This window comes from Dipodomys merriami, unplaced genomic scaffold, assembly GCF_024711535.1.
Source record: "Dipodomys merriami isolate MVZ:Mamm:240054 unplaced genomic scaffold, mDipMer1.0.p SCAF_93, whole genome shotgun sequence".
NCBI lineage: Eukaryota > Metazoa > Chordata > Mammalia > Rodentia > Heteromyidae > Dipodomys > Dipodomys merriami.
Window position 1 is genome coordinate 1,004,772 of NW_027206546.1, and position 12,033 is coordinate 1,016,804.

The following is a 12,033-nucleotide window of genomic DNA, read 5'->3' on the forward strand; positions in this document are numbered from 1 at the left end:
CTGAGAAATCTATCTATCTATCTATCTATCTAGCTAGCTAGCTAGCTAGCTAGCTAGCTAGCTATCTATCTATCTATCAATAATGGTAACACTCTAGGTACTATTCAACCTCACATTTTTGTTTCTACTTGTTAGTGAAAACTCAATTTTACACTAAAACTTTCCTATTCATAACACTAATCATAATCAGAACTAAATACTGACGACACTGATTTTAATCCAAATATGTCAATACTAACACATACTAGTCAGTGTTACCCTAGTTTTCATTCATCCTAACTTGATTCAAATATGCCTTCCAAACATAGGTTTCATTTTATTTCCAATATCTTAGTCATTTTCTAACTCCAAACTTAATCTTAACTGGAATATTGAGAATAAATAAAACCTAATTGCAAGTAGATTCTAGTATTAATAGCAGTACTCTAGTTCACATTCATTCTAATTCTTACCAGACTTATTCCAAATTTACCATCAATTTGAACCTCAATTTTTTTCCTCCTTCACTCTAACCCTAAACGTGTCTTGAATCCTAACCATAACCTTAACACTAATGGTATCACAATTCTAAAATTTATGGAAAATGCTGGTTTTGTGCAATCCTAACTGAAATTCCACTTGTAATTCTTGAAATAAATTGCAAGTTTTACTAAACCCTACAGATTTCCTCATTCTTATCTCTGAACCTATCTTGTTCCATAAGAGGAATCATTAAACCAATTGATCTCAAATCCTGATATTATGAAATACATTGTACATCCATTATCCCAGCTTTTCCTGAATTCTTAGAACCTAAAATAAGTTCAGATTTAATTAACGTTTATCCCATTCCTTTTTTTTTTACTTTTTGTTGGTTGTGGGGTTTCATCTCTGGGCCTGGGCATAATCCCTGAATTCTAGGCATGGGCATGATCACTGAGTTCTTTAACTCAAGGTGTGCACTTTACCACTTGAGCCACAGCACCACTTTCTGGTTTTCTGGTGGTTAATTGGAGATAAAATTTTCACCAACTTTCCTGCCTCGGCTGGCTTTGAACTGCGATCCTCAGAAATCAGCTTCCTGAATAGGTAGGATAATAGGCGAGTTTAATATATTTCTTTACTCAATCCTTAACCCCCTTTAACCAGAAACCTAATCCTAATCACAACCTGAATTAACACCAAATGGTTAATGTAAGGAAAATTTGTCTGGATTCTATTCAATCACACTTATTTTTTGCTTCTACTTCTTAGAGGAAAACTAAATTTTACCCTAAAGCTTATCCTTCCCTAATCCTAACAAGAACTAAAACAGTAACACTTTAAACCTAATTATATATGAATGTTTAAAATAACACTCATACTTGTTTTCACTCATTTTAACTTTGATGTCATTCATTCTTCTTAAAATATGTGGCAGTTTTACACATTATCTTCTATTTTTTCTCATCCTAACCCCAGCTCTAACTGGAACACCTGGCGTAATCCTAAACCTACATATAACCGAATCATAATGTTAATATCAAGCCTCTATTTCACAATTATCCTATCTCTTGATCAGCATGTAGGTCTAAATTTTACTTGCATTTTGAACCTAAATTTTTAAAAGTGTTTTTATATTTCCTGTCAAGTTTTATTTTTCATTTCTTTTTAAATTTTATTTTATTGTAATGAGGCTTACATAGGGATTACAGTTTCATGTGTAAGGTAATGAGTACATATCTTGTTGAGCATTGTTACCCCCTTCTTTGTTGTTGTCCCACTATCCCTTCCCTCTCCCACTTCCATCACTCTTCTTTCCCCATGGTGTAAAGTTCATTTTCAGTATAGTGTGCTATGAGTATTATTGTTGCAATAGGTCATCCTGTGTTGAACCTAATTTTTCTATTTCTCTCATTCCTAATTCTAATTCTGTATAATATCCTAACCCTAACCATAATAATAATGATAACTCAAATCAGAACTTAACAGAAAATACCCTTTTTTGTTCATCCTGATAATACACTGTACGTCTTTGAATTAAGTTGCAGTTTAGCTTAATTCTTCCAAATTACTTTATATGTGCATATATAAAGATGTAATTTTATGTGAAAAACAGGAGATCTTCGGAGAAAGGAGTAACAAAAAGGAAATAGAGTGACTAAAATGAATTATTTTAATATATTATGGAAAGAGAATAATTAAACTGCCACCTCTGAAAATTAATAACCATTAACAAAATAACTAAAAATAAATAAAGAAATAACACACTGCCTTCCAGTGTTCTTGAAGAGAACCATGATATGTCTTGTGAAAGAAATACTTGTGTTAGATAAACTTTGTTCATGCATAATTTATATTGTTATTGGCCAATTATTTAACTTAAATAAATAAAAATTTATCAAATAAGATTTCCTGACAAAATATAAATCAGTTATTTAATAATTGTTTGAGAAAAAGTTATACCCATGAGTTTTAAGAAGCTAAATTTCTATTTCCAATGATTTAAGTTTACTAATCTAGTATTTCTAGTAAGTTTAGAGAACATAATTGGCATGTAAAATAATGAACTGTACATCTTGTGTTTTGGATTTTAAACATTGTCTTTTATTCAAATGAATACTTAGGTTTACTTTTCAAAATAAATGCAATTTTATCTCCTTTCTGAACAAGTACTTACCCTGCAATTAAATGTATTTGGATACTCAGATATTTAAAAGCTAAATTTTCTATGTTTGTTATGTAGCTCTACATATTCAAAATGACATGATTTTTCTATTCGTAAATGTCTAACCTGTGAGATTTTTGCTCCATCAATATATATTATCTCATGAGGTTTTTGTGAAGGCTCCAGTAACCAGTGTGGTCAAAAACATTTCCTGGATTCTAAATTTTAAATCTAATTATTTTTAGCCTTTGATTGTATCAGTTATTGTCTCTTCAGAGCAATTAAACTAAAATAAATACTACTTTTTAAACATTTCACTCACATTGTAAATAATATTAACATAGGTTAAACAGAGACTAATCATTTCAAACTCGCCATATTTGATGATCTTAGCGTGAAGAATGTAGAGAATATAAGAACCCTTTACTCAATATTTTTGTTTAAATTAAATTAAATTATATATCTGGATTTCTAAATTGGAGTAAATCACATGGAAATAGGAAAACAACAAGAAAAATGATTACTTTAGAATCGTTTTCTTCTTAAATTTTTTTTATTGTGAAAATACCATTCAGAGGGGATACAAACACACGGGCAACGTAACAGCTCATTTCTTATCAAGCATTGTTGCCTCCTCCTTTTTTTCCCCTTACCATCCTTTCCCATCTCTACCCCTTTGCCAGCCAATGTTGTAAAGTTCGTCTTTCGACATAACGTCTTGTACATCTCATTGTTGCAATGGGTCCAACGGTATCCCTAAAATTACGAAGCAAAAATATCTCCAAGAAATATATTTTTCAATAAAATGTTTCAATCCTTAGGTAAAGTTCTTTATCCTTCAAATATTGAAGGATACATTTTTTCTCAAAATAGAAATTCTGCAAATAATCTAATGTATGTTTTCATGCACAAAATTCTATGACTTCTAGCCTTGTTATGTGCTTTTCATTTTATTTTTATTGAGAAATGATACCTAATTATATTCATTACAAACTTCTGTATTAGTACAATCATGCCTGTACACGCTAAGTTACATAATTTAATACACAAACAAAATTATCTTTTTTCTTGTCTCCCACAGGTAAGGATGAGATGCTGAAGTATATTAAATGAAAGCACTCTAAAAGAGAGTCTATGTGTATCCTTATTTAAACGACTTGTTTTTACCCTTCCCCTCCACAAATTATAACAACATCAAATCCAGTGAAAGCAGGGGTTATACTGTGGGGGAGGGACATTCAAAGCAAGAAAGAAATAATCTTATAAATGCGTTAGAAACAATCGTAAGAAAAAAAATTTGAATACATATTTTAGGGTTCATTTCCCTAATATCACCTTATCTGACCTTTTCTGCTTGACTCAGACATATACTAGATATTGCAAATAAGGGAAACCATGGAACCTATGTTTCTTTGGGCTTGGCTTACTTCACTTAATATAATTTTTTCCAAGTCTTTCCATTTCCTAACAAATGCGGCAATGCCATTCTTTGTGATGGAGGCAACAATGAGAAGTACAAGCCGTTATGTCAAAAACAAACTTTACAACATTGGTGGGGAGACGGGGAGGATTGGAGGGGCAGCGGGAGGATGTGAAGGGATGGGAAGGGGAAACAAAGGAGGAGGCTACAATGCTTGATAAGATATGAACTCATTATCTTGCTCATGTAATTGTAACCCCTCTGTACAGTATTTTCACAATAAAAAATAAATAAAAATTAAAAAAAAATAAAAGAGAGTCTATGTGTAATGGAAATTTGCAACATGAGGATGAGATCATGAGCACTTTCTCCTTGGCTGAACAGGAGTTCTTGGCTCTACAGTACTTTCTTGCCATTTATTCACACAGGGAAAGCCACATAATTTGAAGTTCATATGAAAAAATTACATTCCTAAAAGTTGTGGCAACCCTGCTCAAAAGCTCAATTTTATCACTAGATCTTTGTGCTTGCTGGCTAATCAATTTCCCTACCAAATTTACATATTATTAAGCATATTAGTCATTCCACTGGCAATACATGTCAGAAGATCCCTGAAATCACGTCTATTGTGGTGTAATAGAAAAGAAAAGAAAGATTATATTGATCTCCAATTCCTCCCTTTGGCCTTCGATATAGTAATTAATTGTCAAACAATCACATAAGATGTTAGTCTATTTTCCAAATATAATTAGAGATTAAGCAAGTGTTTTTTGTAGTAAAGTGATGACAGTAGTATCACAGCTCTGATATGAGCACCTCCCCCCTAACAAGTAATGCTCTATGGACTGTAAATATGGACGCAACACTAAATTCTCTCTCTCTCTATGTCTCTCTTTCTCTCTCTCTCTCTCCTCTCTCTCTCTCTCTCTCTCTCTCTCTCTCTCTCTCTCTCTCTCTCTCTCTCTCTCTCTCTCTCTCTCTCTCTCTCTCTCTCTCTCTCTCTCTCTCTCTCTCTCTCTCTCTCTCTCTCCCACACACACACACACACACACACACACACACACACACACACAAAGAGCTGCCACCCAGACACATCTAAGATCAGTTCTATTCCTCTGTAATTATAGTTGATTGATGTTTGTTCCCTTGCTTTTCTTTGATTCAGGATCTTGTTTGGACCTGTATGTTTACCTGAGATCAAGTCCCTTCTTAGTATACCGTGTATCTTTGTATGCTTCAGGCCAATTAACAGTACCTTGAATACAATATCTTCAAACTTGACATTCAAGTCAAACTCCATGAATTCATACTACTATTCCAAAATACTAAAATATATTGGATCTAGGGACAAAATGCCCACCTTATTATTTTAGAAGGAATTGACATCATGAAAAAGAAGAATATTAATCAGGAACTGAGGTATGAGAATGGGAGTATGTGGGAAAATGTAGAATACTGTATATGTGTTAGAGATACAGAATAATAGGCTCATTTATTGAAAACTTGTCATCCTATATTGAAAGCTCAATTTATGTATACAGTTTTCCAGTTACTTTGCTTACCTATCACTTCTGATCACAAATCCTCTTATTAATGTTGATATTATCTTTGAATAAATCACACAATTTGCAGGTACTTATCATCTTAAGGAAAGACAGTGTGCTTCTACGTTTTTCATTATATGTGATAAACCCTTATTTTTTGTTTCCCTGTTTGCTGAAGAAATGTATTCCTGGAAACAGGATATTGACTGCAAATCTGAGTGCAATTTTCATTTTGTAAATTTCAAATATAATATAAACTTTGTTTTGACTAGTTATTTTTTTAAATGAGTGATATTCATGAACACAATATTTTGGTGCCTTTAAGTCAATTGAGAATTGCTGTGGTATTCTTTTGTCTAATTGTCTTAACCATTATGTTATTCATGTATAAACATTGCATTGTACTTATTTATTTTTATATATATAATAATCCCCAAGGATTTACTTTATAGTGATAATGGGGGGAGGTTGTCTTCTTGTTCCAAACTTTATATTTACGTCAATAAAAGTACTAGAAACACATGATGTTTACTGGAGCAATATAAAAGATGAGAACATATTTCTAAAGAGAATGGATTTATTTATTAAAACATAGAATAGAGTAAAATATGTTTCTTGTTTGTGACTGCATACATTTCATATGAAAGTAGCTCAAGATAAGACTCAAAGATAAATTCATATTTATGTTACTGAGATTTACATCACAAAATAAGAAATATAGGTATTTTAAGGAATTGGTCATTCAAAGTCCTAGATACCTAATGGATGAAGAATGGAATTGAAAAAAAGGAGAGGAAAACAATTCAACATGCAGCTATTATGATTTTATAATACTAATATGAAAGCAATGGAGCTTTTGCCTTTCTGAAGAACGTTTAGGCAGTAATTTCAATATAAGTTAGCAATTGTAATGAGTCTGAAGTCTTTTCCTCCAAGATATCCAATAATACTATACTCATCTTTGAAGAGTAAATAAGTAATTATTTTCATTAGCTTTGCTTAATATGAATTTAATTGTAGTAAATACATTAAAATGTCTTTTTTCTCTCAATGTAATAACATACATTCTGTCTTTTTCTGTTTCTTCATACAAGCCTGAAATCACTACTTCAACGTAATATAAGCAGAAAACAAAAATAACCTGATACAACAATCGCAAATCCTAAAGTATGTGAAAACATGCACAATATAAAAAATAAATCTGAGGAAGAGGAAAAACAATGACAGAATAACAACAGAAAATTACCCTAGCAATCTCTAATGAAACAGAAGTTTATAGTCCTAGCAGATACTCCACTTCTAGAGGGTCACCTCAAATCAGATATAATTATACATATGCAGCTATAAATAGAGACATAACTATAAATATATAATTCATAAGAAGATTTTTATACTGTATTCAAAAGAAAATAGAATTCTATGAAAAGGTGCCAGCCAGGTAGTTGTCTGCTATGACTGGTTGGCCAACACATTCAAAAGCACATCTGCAGTATGGAAATAAATGGCAACATGGAAAAAAGCAGGAACAGAAGCGTACATCAGAGCAAGCCGCATCCATACACATAGACAATTCACCATAGCACTGGACAGTCAGAACTGTCACTGGAACCACAAATATTAACATCACAACATCTCACCACAACTGATTTCTATTCCTACACTTAATGGACCTGACAAAAATGCAATTCCAGAAAAACAAATCATAACAGGAGACCAAACAAAGACCTGGCAAATCAACCAAGAACATAGACAGTCAACTATTAAGGTCATAGATCCCCCAAAAGAAAACCTCCAAATGGACAAAACAAATCAGAAAAAATACAAGAAAAGTGATGTCAAGATAGTATAATTCACAGAGTAAATATCCAGACATTAGAACAGACAATCAAGGACCTAGAAGAGAGTTATCAAAACATATTACAGATACTGCTGAAAAATGTGATTAATGGAAAGATAGAAAACCTCTACAAGGAAATTTGTGAACAAATGAGACCAACAAAAGATTAGCAAAATAATTCATGGAGACTACAAACGGAAAGATAAATAAATTCTGAGAAGTCAAGGGAGTCCAAGAAAAAATGGATGCCTAGTTAAAAGATATGAGAGAAGACACAGCTAAGAAAACAACCCTTGCAACTCCCCCACCCAAAGAAAAAATGTACAGAGGGATGGAAAGATAGCTCAGTGGTAGAGCACTTGTCTTGCATGCCTGAGGACCTGGGTTCGATTCATCAGCACCACATAAGCAAAAAAAGAAAAAAAGAAAAGAAAGAAAGAAAGAAAAAACCCGGAAGTGGCGCTGTGGCTCAAGTGGTAGAGCGCTAGCCTTGAGCTGAAGAGCTGAAGAGCTGAGCCCAGGCCCAGAGTTCAGGCCCCACGACCGGACACAAAAAATATACAGAAAGTCTATAAAAGAACTAAAACAAAGCTTTAATTGAGAGATAGAACCCCTATAAATTACCAACTAGAAGACAGGGAAATCAAAACCAAAGTAGAAAGTCTCCACAGCAAATAGATGACATAGAACATAATCTCAGGGCTAAATACAGGATAGATCTAATAGGAAAGAGGAAATAATCATTTAGAACAAATCCAATAAATAAGAAATGATCTTGCCAGAACGTCAAGACTCAGTTAGAAGATCAAATTTCGGGGAGATAGGTATCAAGAAGGAGAAGAGCAGGAAACTAAATTTCTGGGAAACATATTACAGAATTCTAGCAGAGAACATGCCAAACATCCAAAGAGATAGGCTCATTCAGAGAAGAGAAGCCTTTAGAACAAACACAGAATTATAGAACTGAAAATCCACCATGACATCATAATCCATTAGAGGATCATTAACGATCAAGGAAAGGATTCTCAAAGCTGCCATAGAGAAAAGATTGATTATTTATAAAGGATATACAGTCAGAATAAAAACAGATTTCTTAGGTGATATGGTAAAAAGGAGAGCCTGGAATGATGTATGGCAAACACTAAAGGTAAACAACTACCAACCGTGGAATATGGTCCCAAGCCAAACTTTCCTTTACATTTAAAGGATAAATAAACATATTTCATGACAAAGACAACTTGAAACAACGTATCTCCACCAGATCAGCATGATAGAATTTAATCAAATATATCCTACATAGAGTAGATAAAGAAGAACAGGAACTGGTTATATAAAATGTTCCCTACCAGAGTTCAAGGTAAATTTATTAAGAGTAGATCAAGCACAGCTCCTAACAACTGGTGTATAACATAGCAGGACTTATCAGACATTTCTTTCTTAACTCACAATATCAATGGACATAAATTTCCAAATAGAAGACATATTTTAGATAGAAGACATAGATTAGACTGCATTTAAAAACAAGATGCATCCATCTAGTATCTATGAGAGACACATTATCAAACATATTCTATGAAGCTAGAATTAAACTCTTCCACAAATCACATAGGGACTCACCAAAGAAAGAGAACTATAAACTCAACTCTTTGATAAGCATTAAAGAAGAACTTCTTAATAAAATTCTCACTAACCAATTTCAGCAACTAACAAAAAAATCATATGGTATGATCAAATAGGATTCAACTTGGATAAAAGTGGATTTAATATTCTTGTGACTAAACATAATACAAACTATCAGCAAAAGCAGGCAATAGAAACACATAATCGTCTATAAGGATGTAGAAATAGCTTTTAACAATCTCCAATACCACTTTATGATTAAAAGGTCTGAGAAGCTAGGAATGCATGGAACATTACTCAATATAATACTGAGTATGTATATGACACAGATAATTAGCATTTACCTCACAGTGGAAGCCTGAAGACATTAACATCAGGAATGAGACAAGGATGTCCACTCTCTCTACTACTCTTCAATATGGTCGAATTTCTTACAAGAACAATAGACAAGAGAAAAACATAAAGCAGATCCAAATAAGGAAGAAGTAAAACTATCCCTCTTTACAGATGAAATGACCCTGTATTTAAAGGACCCTGTGGCTTCCTCCCTCAAGTTAGTACAGGTGATGCTAACCTTCAGCAATGTAGCAGGGTATAAAAACCACAAGAATCAGTAGTTTATCTGTTACCAACAATGGGAAGATCCATGCTGAAATCCAAAATACAACCTCATATGTATTAGCCTCAAAAGCAAATCAAATCTAAACAAAACAAAACAACAATAACAGCAAAACTAGGAATTAATTAATTTAACTAAAATTGTGAAGGACCTATATGTGAAAACTTTAAAAATATAAAAAGGGAAATTGAAGGAGATTCAAGGAAATAGAAAGTCGTTCAATGTTTCTGGTTAGAAGAATTAACATTTTAAAAATTGCAATACTTCCCACAAACAATTGGCAATGCAATACTCATCAAAATCCCAACAATATTTTTCAGTGCAGTAGAGGAAGCAATTCAAGGCCGGGTGCTGGTGGCTTACACCTGTAATCCTAGCTAATCAGGAGGCTGAGATCTGAAGATCACGGTTCAAAGCCAGCCCCGGCAGGAAAGACCCTGAGACTCCTATCTCCAATAAACCACCAGAAAACTGGAAGTGGCCCTGGAGCTGAAGTGGTAGAGCACTCGCCTTGAGCTGAAGAGGTGAGGGACAGCACTCAGGCCAGAGTTCAAGCCCCATGACCGACAGAAAGTAAAGAGAGAAAGCAATCCAACTTTAATATGGAATTACAAAATTACAGATGATACACAATGCTTAGAAATGAATTCATGGGCCTATAGTCATCTTACACACACACACACACACACACACACACACACACACACACACACACACACAAACACATACACACACATACAATGGGATTATATTCACCCATCAGAAAGATGACTTTTCACCAGTGGTAAGGAAAATGAAAGGTTTGGGAAAATTATATTAAGAGAAAAGAGAAAGGAAAGCAGACACAGAGCAATATAGGTTTCAGGGATTTATTCATTTATTGAAACTAGAAGGTGTAGTCAAATCTATAAGTAAACAAGACAGATTCTACCTCATCCCAGTTAATATGGCCATTACCAAGAAAACTAACAATAGCAAATTCTGGGAACTCTATTACACTGTTGGTGGGAAATTAAACTGGTTCAACTATTGTGGAATGCAGTACAGAGTTTCCTGAAAAGACTAAACCTATATCTCGCTTAAGAACCAGTAATTTGCCTCATGGGCAGTAATCCAATCAATAACAAACAGCCTCACATGAAAGCTACCAGTATATACATGTTCAGGGCCCAGGCCCAGAGTTGAAGGACTGGAAAAAATTTGCCACTGCTGGTATTTGTTTTCACAAATATGAACCGATGGATATAAGATACCAAATCAATCTATTTCCAGTAGCTAGTTTAGAACTTAAAGGTAGTGGGTGATAAAATGACTCTTTGTTGAATGTTAGGAGAAGATGTAGGCAGTCCATGAAATGGGGATTTGTTGTTGTTGTTCGAGGTGCTTGAAGTCTGGGCTTAGGCACTGTCCCTGAGCTCTTCAACTCAAGGTGAGTGCTCTACCTCTTGAGCGAGTGTCTCTTCTGGTTTTCTGGGGGTTAAATGGAAATAAGAGTCTCAGGGACTTTCTTGCCCAAGCTGTCTTTGAATTCAGAACTCAGTTTCCTCAGTAGCTAGGATTACAGCTGTGAGCCACTGGCACCAGGTAAAAATGGGGGATTTTTAGAAAAGAAAATCGGCCTCTTCACCTATGGCTAAACCTCAGATAATACTATTAGAACACTTCACCTTTAACTCATTTCATCAGACATTTGTAAATTTTCTCTTTTCCTTCATGTGGGAATACTGCAGTCAATATCAACTCAGCTGGGGGACTGAATCAATTGTATGGTAATTGCTAGCACCTAATTTAAGAACTTTTACATCAAAAGAAATAAAACCCTCATTTGGAATAATTGTGTTTTCTTTTGATTACAAATCGGTACTGGATTACTTCCTAATGTGATATTGGACCTCCTAAGAGAATGATGACATTTTCTTTCTCTTCAGCCTTCTCCCACATATGGTCAAATATTTAAGAATTCAAAGATTTGCATTGATAATTAAGCTGACTTCTAAGAAAATATGCATTTCTGGAATTTGGTCTGATGTCTTGTTCTTATATACACAGGTTTTCTATGATTTATTTTTTCTACAAGGAATTCTACTTTCCAATTTGTGTGACCAATTTTAGTGTCTCTGATCAGTCTTTCTGACCCTCTCTCTGGAGTCTCATTTGAGTTTACCTCATAAAAAAATATTTTAGTTATCAGGTGAATGACTCTCAGCTTCTGTTTTTTGCCTGACTTCATTTAGGCTGTGATAGCAACCCTCCCTGGCTGTGCTTCCTGGAGTGCTTTTTGTGTGTTTGTTAGTGTGTGTGTGTGTGTGTGTGTGTGTGTGTGTGTGTGTGTGTGTGTTTATGTGTGTGTGTGTGTTTTGTTTTAGA